At 50.6% G+C, this 16,720-nt stretch overlaps 1 protein-coding gene across 1 annotated transcript in view; it reads left to right on the forward strand.

Moving 5' to 3' along the window:
* The window catches only part of LOC119964898 (procollagen galactosyltransferase 2-like), a 212,485-nt gene that overhangs the window by 119,646 nt on the left and 76,119 nt on the right, over nucleotides 1-16,720 (forward strand). Inside the window, exon 3 of the mRNA XM_038794991.1 lies at nucleotides 5,921-6,038. The gene's annotated coding sequence lies outside the window, so the exon portion shown is untranslated. The remainder of the gene's footprint in view (nucleotides 1-5,920; nucleotides 6,039-16,720) is intronic.

Here is a 16,720-nt window from a genome sequence, read left to right on the forward strand (position 1 = left end):
TAAACAGGCGTTTCTGTGGTCGAAAACGAGACTCCCGAATAGTATGTTGCCTCCCGGGTGCACGGGTCAGAGATGTCTCAGATCGGCTGCAGGACATACTGAAGGGGGTGGGTGAACAGCCAGTTGTCATGGTGCATATAGGCACCAACGATATAGGTTAAAAAAAACGGGATGAGGTCCTACAATCAGAATTTAGGGAGTTAGATAAGTCAAAAAGTAGGACCTCAAAGGTAATAATCTCAGGATTGCTACCAGTGCCACGAGACAGTCAGAGTAGAAATTCAAGAATAGTCAGAATGAATACATGACTTGAGAGATGGTGCAGGAGGGAGGGGTTCAGATTTTTGGGACGTTGGAACCAGTTCTGGGGCGGTGGGACCATTACAAAGCGGATGGTCTACACCTGGGCAGGACTGGAACCAATGTCCTAGGGGGTGCTTTTGCTAACACTGTTGGGGAGGTTTTAAACTAATGTGGCAGGGGGATGGAAACTAGATTAGGAATTTAGAGGTCAGTAAAGAGGCAGCAACTAAAGCCAGTAAGGTACTATATAACAAACTCATTGTGACTAAGGGGAAGAGTAGACAGGGAAGAGATGATGAACACAAAGGACGGGTGGTTTGAGGTGCATTTGTTTTAATGCAACAAGTGTAGCAGGTATGGCAGATGAATTTAGGGTTTGGATTAGGACCTGGGAATATGATGATATTGGTATTACTGAGACTTGGGTGAGGGAAGGGCAAGATTGGCAACTAAATATCCCAGGGTATAGATGCTTCAGGAGGGATAGAGAGGGAGGTAAAAGGGGTGGAGGAGTTGCATCACTGGTCAGAGATGATATCACAGCTGTGATTAAGGAGGGCACTATGGAAGATTTGAGCACTGAGGCAATATGGGTAGAGCTAAGAAATAGGAAGGGTGCAGTAACATTGTTGGGACTTTACTAGAAGCCTCCCAAAAGCGAGCGTGAAGTAGAGGTACAGATATGTGGACAGATTAAGAAAAATGTAGGAGCAATAGGGTGGTCATGATGGGAGATTTTTAACTTCCCCAACATTGGATGGGACTCATGTAGTGTTGGAGGCGTAGATGGAGCAGAATTTGTAAAGAGCATCCAGGAGTGTTTTTTAGAGCAGTATGTAAATAGTCCAACTTGGGAAGGGGCAATACTGGACCTGGTATTGGGGAATGATCCCGGCCAGGTGGTTGAAGTTTTAGTCGGTGATTACTTTGGGAATAGTGATCACAATTCCATAAGTTTTAGAATACTCATGGACAAAGACGAGAGTGGTCCTAAAGGAAGAGTGCATAATTGGGGAAAGGCCAAGTATAACAAAATTCGGCAGGAGCTAGGGAATGTGGATTGGGAGCAGCTGTTTAAGGGTAAATCCACATTTGAAATGTGGGAATCTTTTAAGGAAAGGTTGATTAGAGTGCAGGACAGACATGTCCCTGTGAAAATAAGGGATAGAAATGGCAAGATTAGGGAATCCTGGCTGACGGGTAGTTTGTGAGAGTATTCACCAAGGAGAGGGACATGACGGATGTTGAGGTTAGGGATGGATGTTTAAATACTCTAGGTCAAGTCGCCATAAAGAAGGGGACGTTTTGGGTATTCTAAAAGGCATTAAGGTGGACAAATCCCCAAGTCCGGATGGGATCTATCCCAGGTTACTGAGGGAAGCGAGGGACGAAATAGCTGGGGCCTTAACAGATATCTTTGCAGCATCCTTGAGCACGGGTGAGGTCCCGGTGGACTGGAGAATTGCTAATGTTGTTCCTTTATTTAAAAAGGGTAGCAGGGATAATCCAGGGAATTATAGACCTGTGAGCTTGACGTCAGTGGTAGGCAAACTGTTGGAGAAGATACTGAGGGATAGGATCTATTCACATTTGGAAGAAAATAGACTGATCAGTGATAGGCAGCATGGTTTTGTGCAGGGAAGGTCATGTCTTACAAACCTAATAGAATTCTTTGAGGAAGTGACAAAGTTAATTGATGAGGGAAGGGCTGTAGATGTCATATACATGGACTTCAGTAAGGCGTGTGATAAAGGTTCCCATGGCAGGTTGGTGGAAAAAGTGAAGTCGAATGGGGTTCAGGGTGTACTAGCTAGATGGATAAAGAACTGGCTGGGCAACAGGAGACAGAGAGTAGTGGTGGAAGGGAGTGTCTCAAAATGGAGACGGGTGACTAGTGGTGTTCCATAGGGATCCCTGCTCGGACCACTGTTGTTTGTGATAGACAAAAATATCTGGACAAAGGTATAGGTGGTCTGATTAGTAAATTTGCAGATGAGACTAAGATTGGTGGAGTTGCAGATAGCGAAGGGGACTGTCAGAGAATACAGCAAAATATAGATAGATTGGAGAGTTGGGCAAAGAAATGGCAGATGGAGTTCAATCCAGGCAAATGCGAGGTGATGCATTTTTGAAGATCCAATTCAAGAGTGGACTATACGGTCAATGGAAGAGTCCTGGGGAAAATTGATGTACAGAGAGATCTGGGAGTTCAGGTCCATTGTACCCTGAAGGTGGCAACGCAGGTCGATAAAGTGGTCAAGAAGGCATACAGCATGCTTGCCTTCATTGGACGGGGTATTGAGTACAAGAGTCGGCAAGTCATGTTACAGTTGTATAGGACTTCGGTTGGGCCACATTTGGAATACTGCGTGCAGTTCTGGTCGCCACATTACCAGAAGGATGTGGATGCTTCAGAGAGGGTGCAGAGGAGATTCACCAGGATGTTGCCTGGTATGGAGGGTGCTAGCTATGAAGAAAGGTTGAGTATATTAGGATTGTTTCCGTTGGAAAGATGGAGGTTGAGGAGGGACCTGATTGAGGTCTACAAAATTATGGGAGGTATGGACAGGGTGGATAGCAACAAGCTTTTTCCAAGAGTGGGGGTGTCAATTACAAGGGGTTACAATTTCAAGGTGAGAGGGGGAAATGTTTAAGGGAGATGTGCGTGGAAAATTCTTTACGCAGAGGGTGGTGGGTGCCTGGAACGCATTGCCAGCGGAGGTGGTAGAGGTGGGCACGATAGCATCATTTAAGATGTATCACAGATCCATGAATGGGCAGGGAGCAGAGGGATACAGATCTTTGGAAAATAGACGACAGTTTTAGATAGAGGATCTGGATCGGCGCAGGCTGGGAGGGCCGAAGCGCCTGTTCCTGTGCTGTAATTTTCTTTGTTCTTTGTTCTTTTGTTCTTTCCAGCCTGCTTTGCTAATCATTATGATCCGGGCTGATTATTCAACTCAATAACCTGTTTCCACTTTCCCATATCTTTTGATCCCATTCGCCCTAAGAACTATCTAACTTCTTCTTGAAAACACAGGACAGAATTTCCCGGCCGTTGGGATTCTCTATTCCCTCCGGCAGTGCACCACTGACCCCCTCCCCTACAATGGGTTTCCTGGCGGCTTGGGGCGTCGTCAATAGAAGATCCCATTGACAAGCGGCGGCAGTAGAGAATCTCGCTGCCAATAAAAACGCTGCAGGGGAACCGAATTCTTGCGCCCCACAATCTTTTGGCTTCAGCTGCTTTATTGAGAATAAATGGTAAGGGGCCAAACCACAGTCACATCTAGTGTGAGTCTGCCGAAAAGGCCTTGGTAAATATTTTTATTTAAGTTCTCTGTCGAATCTTAGTGGGCCAGAAGGAACTGGGCTTAATCAGGCGATCGAACCACCAGGCAGGAGATTCCAGGCCATTCCTCGAGTCAAAATCAGGCCTTGAAAATTCTGAGAAAGGATGGGCACGCAAGAGTTTTCTTACAGGTGTGGAACTTCACTTCTGCAACAGTGATGCACCATGTGTATTGGTATGAATACTCTATTATTTTAAGACCTTAACGATAGTGATGTTTAAGGGGCATCTTGACAAATACATGAAGAGTATGGGAATAAAGGGATAAGGGCCCCAGAAGTGTAAAAGGTTTTAGGTTAGATGAGCAGCACGGTCGGCAAAGGCATGGAGGGCTGAAGTGCCTGTTCCTGTGCTGTACTTTTCTTTGTTCATTGTTCTTTCTTGCCTAAATTGTATTAGATCATCAAGATTCTGTAACAATGATTGTCAAGGAACTGCAAAATGCCAGGGGGCAACCAAGTTGCAAACCTGTTTCAACATTTGGAGCGCAGTTTAGTTTGAAAGAATAGCTAACCTCAAAATTGTTCAATGGGTGAATTTTACAGTCCTCCACCCACACCTGTTTTTTTGCAGGGGTGGCGGGGAAAGGGCACATCAAATATGATGAGCGGCTCGCCAACCATCTTCTTGCCCACCCTGACCCATTCCCCATAATACGGTGGGTGAGAAAGGTGCCCACTAGCTGGGTACTTAACTGCCCAGTTAAGGGGAAATTACGATGCAATTAACATCCTCACTTTGCCACCACTGCCATAATATGCTGTGCTTTGGAAGGCGGACGAAATTGGGCAGCTCCTATTTCACCAACCGAGGGTAAAAAGCATGACGATAGGGTGCATATCTCTTTTGGGGATGTGCCCGGTGCACATCTGTGGCACTACTCCCCCCCCCCCCCCCCCCCCCCCCCCCCCCCCCAAGATGGTAGCCTCTTCACATTAACACTCCGCCACAGCCACCAAACTTGACCCCCCCAGCCCCCTCTTACCCGCCCCTAGAATGTCTTATCTCTCACCACTCAAAAATCCCAAGTTTCGTTCAGTTCGGTATTCATGATGTCTCCTGACTGGGTCTGCTTGCAGTCCCAGCAGCACCCACTGCTGAGTTTTGGCGCTGCTGAGGCTGCAAGATCTGTGAGCCTGGGAAATAATTTTTTAAAAAGCAGCCTTTGCAGTATTATTTACCACTGACATATGTTATAATGTTTAGATCAACATAGCTCAAAGAGGGTGAACAGGCATGGCACTGACTGAAGAAATGGCCCAATTATAGAGAACAGAAGCTCTGTTTATTGCTGAAGTAAGGGACATGTTGTTGAAGCTTTTCGTCTTGCACTCATCAGGGTAAATGCAAGAGTACCAAATTTTGAAGGCCGTGAACAGCTCGGGTAATGAGTCAGTGGACAGAACCAATAGAAATCAGTCAGCAACTAAACTGAGCATAGTTGATGATCACTTTGAATAGCACTGACCAGGGGTCCCTTGTGCTGCTGAACACATGTTCAACCATGTGTGTTTGAGAATGCAACGACAGAACTGGCATCAAATCAGCATCACACACTGACTGAGGCTTGATTTTTCCATTCTGTATACTAATGGCTCATGATTCTATATCCCTCACCAAAATGAAGCCCAACAAAGATTATGCCAGAAATGGATATATGTGGCACTGATCTGTTACCAAGATGGCCACTGTCATCACAAATGACGCATGCTATTGAGCCAGGTGTTGTGGTCAATGTGAGTTAGTGGCCCATGGATGGGGAAGACATTACAATAAGGAGCATGAATAAACAACATGCACAATCTACTGGAGTTCTTTTAAAACAAAATGTCCTACAGGTTTCACTCGCTTCAAGCCAGAATCTCTAATCTATGCACAACTTACAAAGTGTCATTCACTAGTAGCAAAGAACTATCATTTTGCTTTTACTGTAAGAATATACGGGTGGATTTTACAGTGAGGTTGTGTATTGCAGCAACACCTGCTTTGATTTGAATGCCTGTGACTAATTTCTTGTTACGTTTCTTTGATGACAGGTTGACTTGGTTCAGGACTTCACCTTCCCCTTTCTGAAGGAGGATGTTGAGTTCAACACCAGCAGTAGTGAATCAGTTCCCCCATTCTACTGCCCACCTTGTCATTGTCACACCCCTGCCAGAGGTGAAGTTCAGCAGCCCCTGAATCAAAACATCAGCACAGGGTCAGTCAGTGTGCCCTGCCAATGATGCCCCCACTGATCTAACAGCCTTCATTTGGTTCCCCCAGGCACTATTCTGACGAAATCGGACCAAAACATTGGAGCAATTCCAGGTTCTCACATGTGATGAAACTCAAGCAAACAGCACTGAAAACTGCAAGGGAGAAGTGGGCTGACTACATATTGGTGAGCGACATTTCAGGCTACAGTTTCTTTCGAAACAATTGACGGTCCTCTTTGCCAATTATTAATTAGGATGGCTAAAACCACTTTTCAGTTCAATGGCTCACCACCTCTGTAGTTGGTAGAAAATACGAAGAGACGTAACAAAGATTCTCGATTTTCTACCACCTTTGCGAGACCTTTTAAATTGCTTGGGCCAAACTGGGTGAGATTAGTAATGAGGCAGTCACACCAAATTGGATACCTAATTATGAAAAGGATTGGGAACAAAGTAAATATTGTAGCACAGGTATTTCATTTCCTGTACTAGTCACAGGCTGACATTGCACTTTATCAATATCTGCTGTTTGGGTGAGTTGAAGGAAGTGGGGAGAAGCATCAAGATTGGCACAGATCTGTTGGACCAAATGGCTTATTTCCATGTTATAAATTCTGAGGAATTCTATGCAGTTTTGCTCAGCTGGTCTGAAATTCTGTTATTCCAGTAGCTCTTGAAGAGCCTTCCCCACCCCTATTCCCTCCCCAAAACCTCTACTCCCTCACATAAGTTGGAACCAGCTGCTCAGTTTGTTCACCCTCCAGAATTGTCCTGGAATCTCCAAGAATGCAAGATTACTCTCCTGAGCACAGCTTTTTTTCATTCATTCATGTATTGTGGGCGTGGCTGGCAAGACCAACATTTATTGCCCATCTTTAATTGCCCTTGGGAAAGTGTGGGGAGCTGCCTTCTTGAACCGCCACAGTCAATGTAGTATAGATACATCCACAGTGCAGTTAGGAAGGGAGTTCCAGGATTTTGACTCAGTGACAGTTAAGGAACGATGATATATTTCCAAGTCAGGATGGTGAGTGACTTAGAGGGGAACTTCCAGGTAGTGGTGGTCCCATGTGCCTGCTGCTCTTATCCTTCTAGATCAGGGGTGGGCAAACTACGGCCCGCCAAAGGTCTTTATGCGGCCCATCAAGACATTACAAAAAAAAAAAAAATTTATTTTTTTAATTTAAAAATTTTTTTTAAGGTTAATGGGGGGGGGGCTGTTGGGTTACTTATTGGTATAGGGTGGATACGTTGACTTGAGTAGGGTGATCATTGCTCGGCACAACGTCGAGGGCAGAAGGGCCTGTTCTGTGCTGTACTGTTCTATGTTCTATATGAGGCGCCCAGAATCATAACCGGGTGAAGTAATTATTTTACTTAATATACTTTGCGGCCCTTTAAAATTGTGAATTTCTGAATGTGGCCCTTGCACGGAAAAGTTTGCCCACCCCTGTTCTAGATGGTGGTAGTCGTGGGATTGGGAGGTGTGTTACTACAATGCAATTTGTAGATGGTACACACAGACGCCACTGTGCATCAGTGGCGGAGGGAGCAAATGTTTGTCGATGTAGTGCCAATAAAGTGGGTTGCTTTGTCCTAGATGGTGTTGAGCTTCCTGATGGTTGTTTGAGCTGCACTCACCCAGGCAAGTGAGGTGTATTCCATTACATTCTTGACTTATGCCTTGTAGATGGTGAACAGGTTTGGGAGGGTCAGGAGGTGAGAGGCTAGCGTTCCCAGCCTCTGACCTGCTCTTGTAGCCACAGTGTTTACATCACTAATTCAGTTGAGTGCTAAGCCAATGTAATCCCCAGGATTTTGACAGTGTGGGATTCAGTAATGGTAATGCCATTGAATATGAAGGGGTAATGGTTAGATCCTCTTTTATTGGACATGGCCATTGCCTGGCACTTGTACGGCACAAATGTTATTTGCCACTGATCAGCCGAAGCCTGGATATTGTTCAGGGCTTGCTGCATTTGGACATGGACTGCTTTATTCACTGAGGAGTCGCGAATGGTGCTGAACGTTGTGCAATCATCAAGTAACTTCCCCATTTCTGTCCTAATGATGGAAGGAAGGCCATTGATGCAGCAGCTGAAGATAGTTGGGCCTGGGACACTACCCTGAGGGATTTTTGCAGTGATGTCCTGGGACTTATATGATTGACCTTCGACAACCAGTTGAGAGTTTTCCCTGATTCCCATTGACTCCAGTTTATCTTATAATATCGCTTATTGTCACAAGTAGGCTTCAATGAAGTTACTGTGAAAAGCCCCCAGTCGCCACATTCCGGCGGCTGTTCGGGGACGCTGGTACGGGAATTGAACCTGCGCTGCTGGCCTTGTTCTGCATTACAAGCCAGCTGTTTAGCCCACTGTGCCAAATCAGCCCCTCGGGCTCCTTGATGCCAAGGCAGTCACTTTCCATTGGAGGGTTGACTCCTGGGCGACAGGGGTTATCCGCTACGGTTGACGCCTATCCGGAGGCCACAGACCGACGTGGAGACCCGCTACAACGACGCCCATGAAATGACCAGAGGTGTGAACATGCAGTGCTTCGGCATCCTGAATATGCAGTCCAGGTGTACGCCCATTCCCCCTGCACACTCCAGCTGCCCCTCCATCCTAAGTTCACCCTCAACGTCCTACGGGCTCTGACTGGGAGGAGGGAGTGCCGAAGGCTGACCTGGAGTCTCCCTAAAGGGAACCCCGCAGAACCTGGGCCCCCAGAAAATGCCCGCCAGGGGCATCAAAGGCCACAGCGCACAGTAAGCAGCTGGCTGCTTCCACCTCTGATATGCATCCTGGGACACACTTAGATGTAGCAGCAGAATGCAGAGGGCTAAGCAGTTTGAGGATCACTGAGGGGGTGGCGCGAGGCGAGGCACCATTGGTAGCTGGGAAGAGTCGTTCATCATTAAAACATGTTACACCCAAGGCATGTGAAGCCTCTGCCACGTTATTTCGCACAGCGGGCCGACCAGCACCCCAAACCTTGCTCTCCAGTTGCTCTCCATCTTCCTCCAGCCCGAGCTCCCCGGGCACGGTGGTCCTAGAACTGTGAAGTTGAAGAGTATGAGCACCCCACCAGCAGACACACTGGAGTCAGACTATGGCACAGATTGAGGAGCACTAGACCTCACCTCACAACAAGTTATCAGCACCCTCCTGCCTTGTATATTGACCCGCTGACAGTGCCAACACAGGCACATCACCCTGTAGTGAAATAACACAGACTCTGGGAGCATGGGGCAGGGTGATTGGTGGTGGGGGGACTTGGTGGCTGAAGGGGAGGGAGAGGTGGGTCGGAAGGGGGCAGCACAGGGCAAAGGACACCTGGTGAGGACGGTGGGTCGGAAGGGGCTAGGGGCACGATGACGGACGAAGCCAAGCCCTAAGAAGCAGGCAAGGTTGAGGGCCTCCCTGGCCCTCCGGGCATGCCGGACTCTCACATCCACTGCCTGTCCTCCTTCATTTGGCTCCACCCACCGATCCTCCCTAGACTCGTCCTCCAACTACTACTGGTTCGGCACCTCCTCGGACGAGTCCGTATGTTCCTCCTCCTCCACCTCCAGCACATCGTCCCGCTGCTGTGCCAGATTGTGGAGGACACAACAGACCACCAAAAAGCGGGCAGCCCTCTAGAGGATGTACTGCAGGGCACCAACACCAGAGCAGTGGAACCGTATTTTCATCAGTCCGATGCACCGTTCAATGACAGCCTGGGTGACCACACGGGCCTCGTTACATCGGGTTTCCGCCTTGGTCTCCTGCCTCCGTACTGGCCTCATTAGTCAGGACCTTAGCCAGTGACTCCCGCAGGGGACGTGCCGGAACACCGCAGCACCACGGACACTGCCCCCTTCTGTCCCAGCGCACTTGGTGCTAAGCGGGCAGAACAGGGCGCAGCATGCCACTTCGGACACCCGAGCAGCAGCCGGGCCCATCCAGGCCCGGTCACCCCAGAAGGTGACCGCCAACAGGGTGGGAACCACAGCAGGTCACCTCCACTCCTGGTGTAACATCTGGGGATCTTGTCAATGAAGGGCGCTCCTGGACCGCCCGGTGTGTTCAAAGCGACATGTGTGCCATCAATTACAACTGGACCTGAGGCAATCTGGTGATGGTGGATAATCTTGCTGCCCAGGCATCTTGATGGGCTTGGTCCAGGTCAAAGTTTATATAGTCAACTGCCCGGGCAAACCGGGCATCCCTGACTTCACTGATGCAGCTGTAGGGTGAAAAATGCCACACAAGTCCCTGCTGGAGCCCTGGAATGAATCCAAAGCATAGATGTTCAGGACCGCACTGACCTTGACAGCAACCGGGAGTGGGTAGCCTCCTTCTCCACGTGGTGCCAAGTCCGCAAGGACATAGCACAGGTGCCGCACCGTCCCCTTGTTGAGGCGGAACCTTCTGCGACACATGCTGTCCAACATCTCCTTGAACGCCCAGCGACTGTATACCTTGGTCATCGCCGGCTTCCCCTTCTGGTTCACTCCCCAGCCTGATGGTCGGCTGTGTCCTCAGGATGTGCCGTGGGCCTCTGCACATGGGCTACTGCCTCGAACCTCCGTCGACGTTGCTGCTGCTGCCTTCTCCGGTGTCTGGCCCCCTGGCCTTCCACCATCACTGTGAGAGTAGCTGCTGTGATGTCCACGATACCATCCATAATGTGATACCTTTAAGAAATTGGAGCGGCTGAAAGACTAACAATCTATGGCACAGATTGAGGAGCACCAGAGCTCATCTCACAGTGAGTTATCTGCATCTTCCTGCCTTGTATATTGACCCGCTGACAGTGCCAACACAGGCCCATCACCCTGTAGTGATGTAACACTGACTCTGGGCGATTGGGAGGGTGGGGACTGGGTGGCTGTTGGAATAGTTGGTGAGGGGAAGGGAGAGGTGGGTCGGAAGGGGGACCCTCGGGGCCCCAAGCCTCTCCCACCTTTCCATTTCTGCCAATTGTGCAGGAATGCTTTCTATCATTAATATGCTTTGTAGATTTGAAGTATCCCTGCCCCTATCCCCCCCGGCTATTTGCTATTCCCTGGACCTGGGATCAGCTGTAACTGTCCAGTGGGCTCAAATTGGCCCATCTGCATCAAAGTTTAATATCTCAAAGATTTTCATTTAGTCTGTTGGAGATATAAGAATAGGGGGCGGGTCAGAGAATCGCTGGGCCGGGCGTGATTTACACGACGACACCCGGACGCCGATTTGTTTTTTACATTTAGAGTACCCAATTTATTTTTTCCAATTAAGGGGCAATTTAGTGTGGCCAATCCACCTAGCCTGCACATCTTTGGGTTGTGGGGGCGAAACCCACGCAAACACGGGGAGAATGTGCAAACTCAACACGGATAGTGACCCAGAGCTGGGATCGAACCTGGGACCTCGGCGGCGTGAGGAGAATTAGTGCCATTGGTACCGGTGCGGTCGGCGCGGCGCCGGTCCTCTACGCGGCCCCCCCGGCAATCCTCCGGGACTGGATGATGGCCATTTGATGGTTAATAAGTGACCATTAATTAGTATCCTATATTTGATGAGAGGACCATCTATTATAATAAGGATGCCCGTTCACATGTGGTCTTACCCAGCGGGACCTCGCTGTCCATCCTGCGGGGGGGGGGGCTGGTGGGGGGGATCCGGGGGGGGCCCTCTACCATGGATTGGCCCACGATTGGGACCTACTGATCGGTGGGCCGGCCTCTCCTGGTGGGGGCCTCTTTTACTCCGCGCCGGCCCCTGTAGCTCTCCGCCATGTTGCGTCGGGGCCAGCGCGGAGAAGGAAGCTAGTGTGAATTCGCGCTGGCTGCAGCGCGCATACGCAGACCTGCGCCGCCTGTTTGACGCCGGTCTCAGCAGCTGGAGCTGCGTGAGTCGCTCCAGTGCCGTGTGGGCCCCCTGTAAGGCTCAGGGTCGATGCTCCTGGGGGTCTGTTGACGCCGTCATAAAACGCGACAACGTTTACGACGCTGTCAGCACTGAGCCTCAGGATCAGAGAATTACGCTCAAGGTTTTGAGTCCAGGTATTTGGATCAATCAATTCCAAAATTCACTGGCATTTTGTCAGGACAGAACCTCAACTAGAATTTTAAAATTAATTTTGTCAGTAAAATCTCAACCCTCATAGTGAATTGAGGGCGCTACTTTATTTGTTGTCCCTGGAAACTTGAAATCAACCATGTGAGCTTCTGTACTTAAACTAAAATCACATTTAGATATGAATGTAAAATTCGCATTTTGGGCGCTGTGTATTACAATCCTTCCTGTTTCTTGGGAATATTTGGGATAAGGCCTATCTTTCAATTAACCCTCCTGAACTTCAACCAGAGGGAGTCAGACTGGAGGACTTGTAACTGGATACACTGAATTCGAACAACCTCCACCGAAAGGAAAGGAAGAAGTTGTGGTTATTTCCTGCGTCTTGATAGCCTGAAAATGCACAGATTTTTTACAATAAGAATACATGCAACTTGGTGGCTAAACAAAAACAGCCTACTGTGAGGCTGCTTTACGCGGCGCCGATGGCGAGTGTAGTCACAAATGGAAGGAGATCGGAGTATTTTAGGCTTTATCGTGGGACCAGGCAGGGGTGTCCCCTGTCCCCCCTGCTCTTTGCACTGGCGATTGAACCGCTGGCCATGGCGTTGAGGGAGTCAGGGAAGTGGAGGGGTCTGGTGCGGGGGGGGGGAGGAGCACCGGGTATCGCTGTATGCAGACGACCTGCTGTTATATGTGGCGGACCCAGAGGGGGGAATGCCGGGGGTGATGGAACTGTTAGCGGAATTTGGGGGCTTCTCGGGCTATAAGCTGAACTTAGGAAAGAGCGAGGTATTTGTAGTGCACCCGGGAGATCAGGAGGAGGGAATTGGGAGGCTCCCCTTCAGGAGGGCAGTGAAGAGTTTCAGGTACCTGGGGGTGCAGGTGGCCAGGAGTTGGGGGGCTCTTCATAAGCTTAACTTCACCAGACTAGTGGAACAGATGGAGGAGGAATTTAAAAGGTGGGACATGGTGCCGCTATCGCTGGCGGGCAGAGTGCAATCCGTCAAAATGACGGTTCTCCCGAGGTTCTTGTTCCTCTTCCAGTGCTTGCCCATCTTTATCCCTAGGGCCTTTTTTAAAAGAGTGACCAGCAGCATCATGGGATTTGTTTGGGCGCATGGCACCCCAAGGGTGAAGAGGGTCTTCTTGGAGCGGAGTAGGGGTGGGGGGGGGCTGGCGTTGCCCAACCTCTCGGGGTATTACTGGGCGGCCAACGTGTCGATGGTGCGTAAGTGGGTGATGGAGGGGGAGGGGGCAGCATGGAAACGGATGGAGAGAGCGTCCTGTGGGGATACAAGCCTGGGGGCCCTGGTAACGGCGCCGTGGCCGCTCCCTCCCACGAGGTATACCACGAGTCCGGTGGTGGCGGCTACCCTCAAGATTTGGGGGCAGTGGAGGCGACATAGGGGAGAAGTGGGGGGCTCGATGGAGGCTCCGTTAAGGGGGAACCATAGGTTCGTCCCGGGGAACATGGATGGGGGATTTCGGGGATGGTATAGAGCGGGCATTAGACAGCTGAAGGACCTGTTTATCGACGGAAGGTTTGCGAGCCTGGGGGAGTTGGAAGAGAAATTTGGGCTCCCGCCGGGAAACATGTTTAGATATCTGCAGGTAAAGGCATTTGCTAGACGGCAGGTGGAGGGATTCCCTGCGCTCCCCGCGAAGGGGGTGAGTGACAGGGTGCTCTCGGGGGTCTGGGTCGGGGAGGGGAAGATATCCGATATCTACAAGCTTATGCAGGAGAAGGAAGAGGCGTCAGTAGAGGAGCTGAAAACGAAGTGGGAGGGGGAACTGGGGGAACAGATCGAAGACGGGACATGGGCTGATGCCCTGGAGAGGGTAAATTCTTCCTCCTCGTGTGCGCGGCTTAGCCTCATCCAATTCAAGGTGCTGCATAGGGCCCACATGACTGGGACGAGGATGAATAGGTTCTTTGGGGGTGAAGATAGGTGTGCCAGGTGCTCGGGGAGTCCAGCGAACCATGCCCATATGTTCTGGGCATGCCCGGCATTGGAGGAGTTCTGGAAGGGGGTGGCGAGGACGGTGTCAAGGGTGGTGGGATCCAGGGTCAAGCCAGGATGGGGACTCGCGATCTTTGGGGTTGGGGTAGAGCCGGGAGTGCAGGAGGCGAAAGAGGCCGGTGTGCTGGCCTTTGCGTCCCTAGTAGCCCGGCGAAGGATTTTGCTACAGTGGAAGGACGCGAGGCCCCCAAGCGTGGAGACCTGGATCAATGACATGGCGGGCTTTATTAAGCTTGAGAAGGTTAAATTCGCCCTGAGAGGATCGGTGCAAGGGTTCTTTAAACGGTGGCAACCTTTCCTCGACTTTCTGGCTCAACGATAGGGTACTGGGACAGTAGCAGCAGCAACCCGGGGGGGGGGGGGGGGGGGGGGGGGGGGGTGGGGGGGGGGGGGGGGGCGTTGATTATGTTAGCTTATTTTATTTAAATTTGATTTATCTAATTTTAATTTATGGTTAAGTTCTCTTGTTTGGGGGGGGGGGTGGGGGAATGTGATACATGTGATGTTACGGTATGGGGGGAATTGTGGGTGTTATGGGGCTGTTAGTTGCATATTACTGCTTTTTGCTATACTTTTTGTTATATTTTCTGCAAAAAATTCCAATAAAAAAATTAAAAAAAAAAAAAAAAAAACAGCCTACTGGGAATTAATAGACTCCCCATATGATTGGAGGAGTCCCAAAGGCTACGGGCACAGGAGATGATGTCGACAATGCGTGGCACCAAGGAGGCTGTGGCCGAAAAGCTCTTGGGGGCTCTTTTTCAGCACTAAGTGGCCTTTTTAAAAAAATATATTTTTATTGAGGCATTTATAAATAAACATCAAATAAAATCACAACCAAAATAAAAAGATAACCAACAAATAACAAACAGGAGAACACAGCATTATTCAATAAACAGCGAACAACCGCAACCTGCCCTCCCTACCATACCCACACCTTCTCTGCCTCCACTTTTTCTTGTTAACCCTAAACCCCACCCCCTGCTGACTTAACTGTCCTGGAAGTAGTCGATAAATGGTTTCCATCTCCGGGCGAACCCTTCCATCGTCGCCCTTAAGGCGAATTTAATTTTCTCCAATCTAAAGAAATCCGCGAGGTCGCTCACCCACCACGGCGGCTCCCGAGTCCCTCCAACCAAACAGGATCCATCTATGGGCTACCAGAGAGGCAAAGCCCAGAACGTCAGCCTCTCTCACCCCCTGGACTCCCGGGTCTTCTGACACTCCAACCACTGCAAATTCTAGATTCGGGACCACCTTCACCCTCAGTACCTCTGACATCACGTCAGCGAACCCCTGCCAAAATCCCTGTAACTTCATGTGAACATGATTCGCCCGCCCCCGCACACCGCCCACAGCTATCCTCCACCCGGTCAAAGAACCTACTCATTCTAGTCACTGTCATATGCGCCCTATGGACTACCTTATATTGGATGAGACTCAACCTAGCGCACGAGGAGGACCCATTTGCACTTAGTGCCCTTAAATATTGGCTGCAATCTTGCCAATGTGGTCGTCGAAAAACACCCCGCCAGTCCATGCCTGAAATGAAACTCAGGAATTTTTCCATTAAATTGCGTCCATCATCTCAAAGTAACCATTTCCAACAAATAATAAAATCATATTACCTTCATCCCCGAGCATGTGTGATGCGCTAGGCTCAGACCAGGGGCGAAATTCTCCGAAGACCTGCGTGACGCCCATTTCCGGCGGGCAAAAGCGGTGCGGATGACTCCGGCGTCGGGGCCTTCTTTTAAGCCGTTAATCTCCATTCCCGAAAGGGCCAGCAGCGGACTGACGCGATACGCGTCATTTTCACGCGCTGCGGAAATGGCGCGTCGGGCGACATCATCAACGTCGCCCGGCGTTTGGTGGGGGGAGTACCAGCGTTTGTGTGGGGGGGCGAGGGGGGGGGGAAGAGGGGGGAGAGGGGGTGGGAGAGGGGAGGGGGGGAAGGGAGGGGGGAGAGAGGGCGGGAGAGAGGGGGGAGAGGAGAGGGGGTGGGGGGAGAGGAGAGGAGGGGGGAGAGGAGAGGGCGGGGAGAGGGGGGAGAGGAGAGGAGAGGGGGAGAGAGGGGGGGAGAGGGGGGAGAGGAGAGGAGAGGGGGGAGAGGAGGGGGGAGGGAGGGGAGGGGGGAGGAGGGGGGGGGAGAGAGTACCGGCGTTTGTGGGGTGGTGGTGGGGGGGAGAGAGTACCGGCGTTTGTGGGGTGCTGGTGGGGGGGGGTGGAGAGTACCGGCGTTTGTGGGGTGGTGGTGGGGGGGAGAGAGTACCGGCGTTTGTGGGGTGGTGGTGAGGGGGTAGGGGTGGGGGGAGGGGTGGGGGGTAGGGGTAGGGGTGGGGGGGGAGGGGGGAGGGGTAGGGGGCAGCGGCGTGCAGAGAGGGGGTGACGGTGCGTTGGCCCCGGGCATCCATTGGATGGCGGCATCAGCAGATCTTCCTCAAGGCTCCCCTTCCTCCCAGCTGCCTTGTGTTTGTTTGAGAGACAGAGGGAGATTGTGGGGACAGACAGAGAGAGAGAGACAGAGAGCGGGAGTCCCGTCCGTCCTCTGGCTGAGAGCAGGGCTTTGGTGAGTATATTGCAATCTGCCTAAACCCAGGAATATTGCCTGGTTAGAATGCAGAGGGAAATGCTGGGATCCCGGGGTGGATTTGTCTATTTCAGCTTCAGCCTCTGCGATTTCAGGTCAGTTTCACAACAACAGGAAAAACACGCGGAGAGAGAGGGAAAAACTTTTGGCAAAGTTTAGGGTTCTGCCTTTATTATTCACAGCGCAGAAAGGGTTCTGCGCTG

The sequence above is a fragment of the Scyliorhinus canicula genome, chromosome 4 (assembly GCF_902713615.1).
Source record: "Scyliorhinus canicula chromosome 4, sScyCan1.1, whole genome shotgun sequence".
Taxonomy (NCBI): Eukaryota; Metazoa; Chordata; class Chondrichthyes; order Carcharhiniformes; family Scyliorhinidae; genus Scyliorhinus; species Scyliorhinus canicula.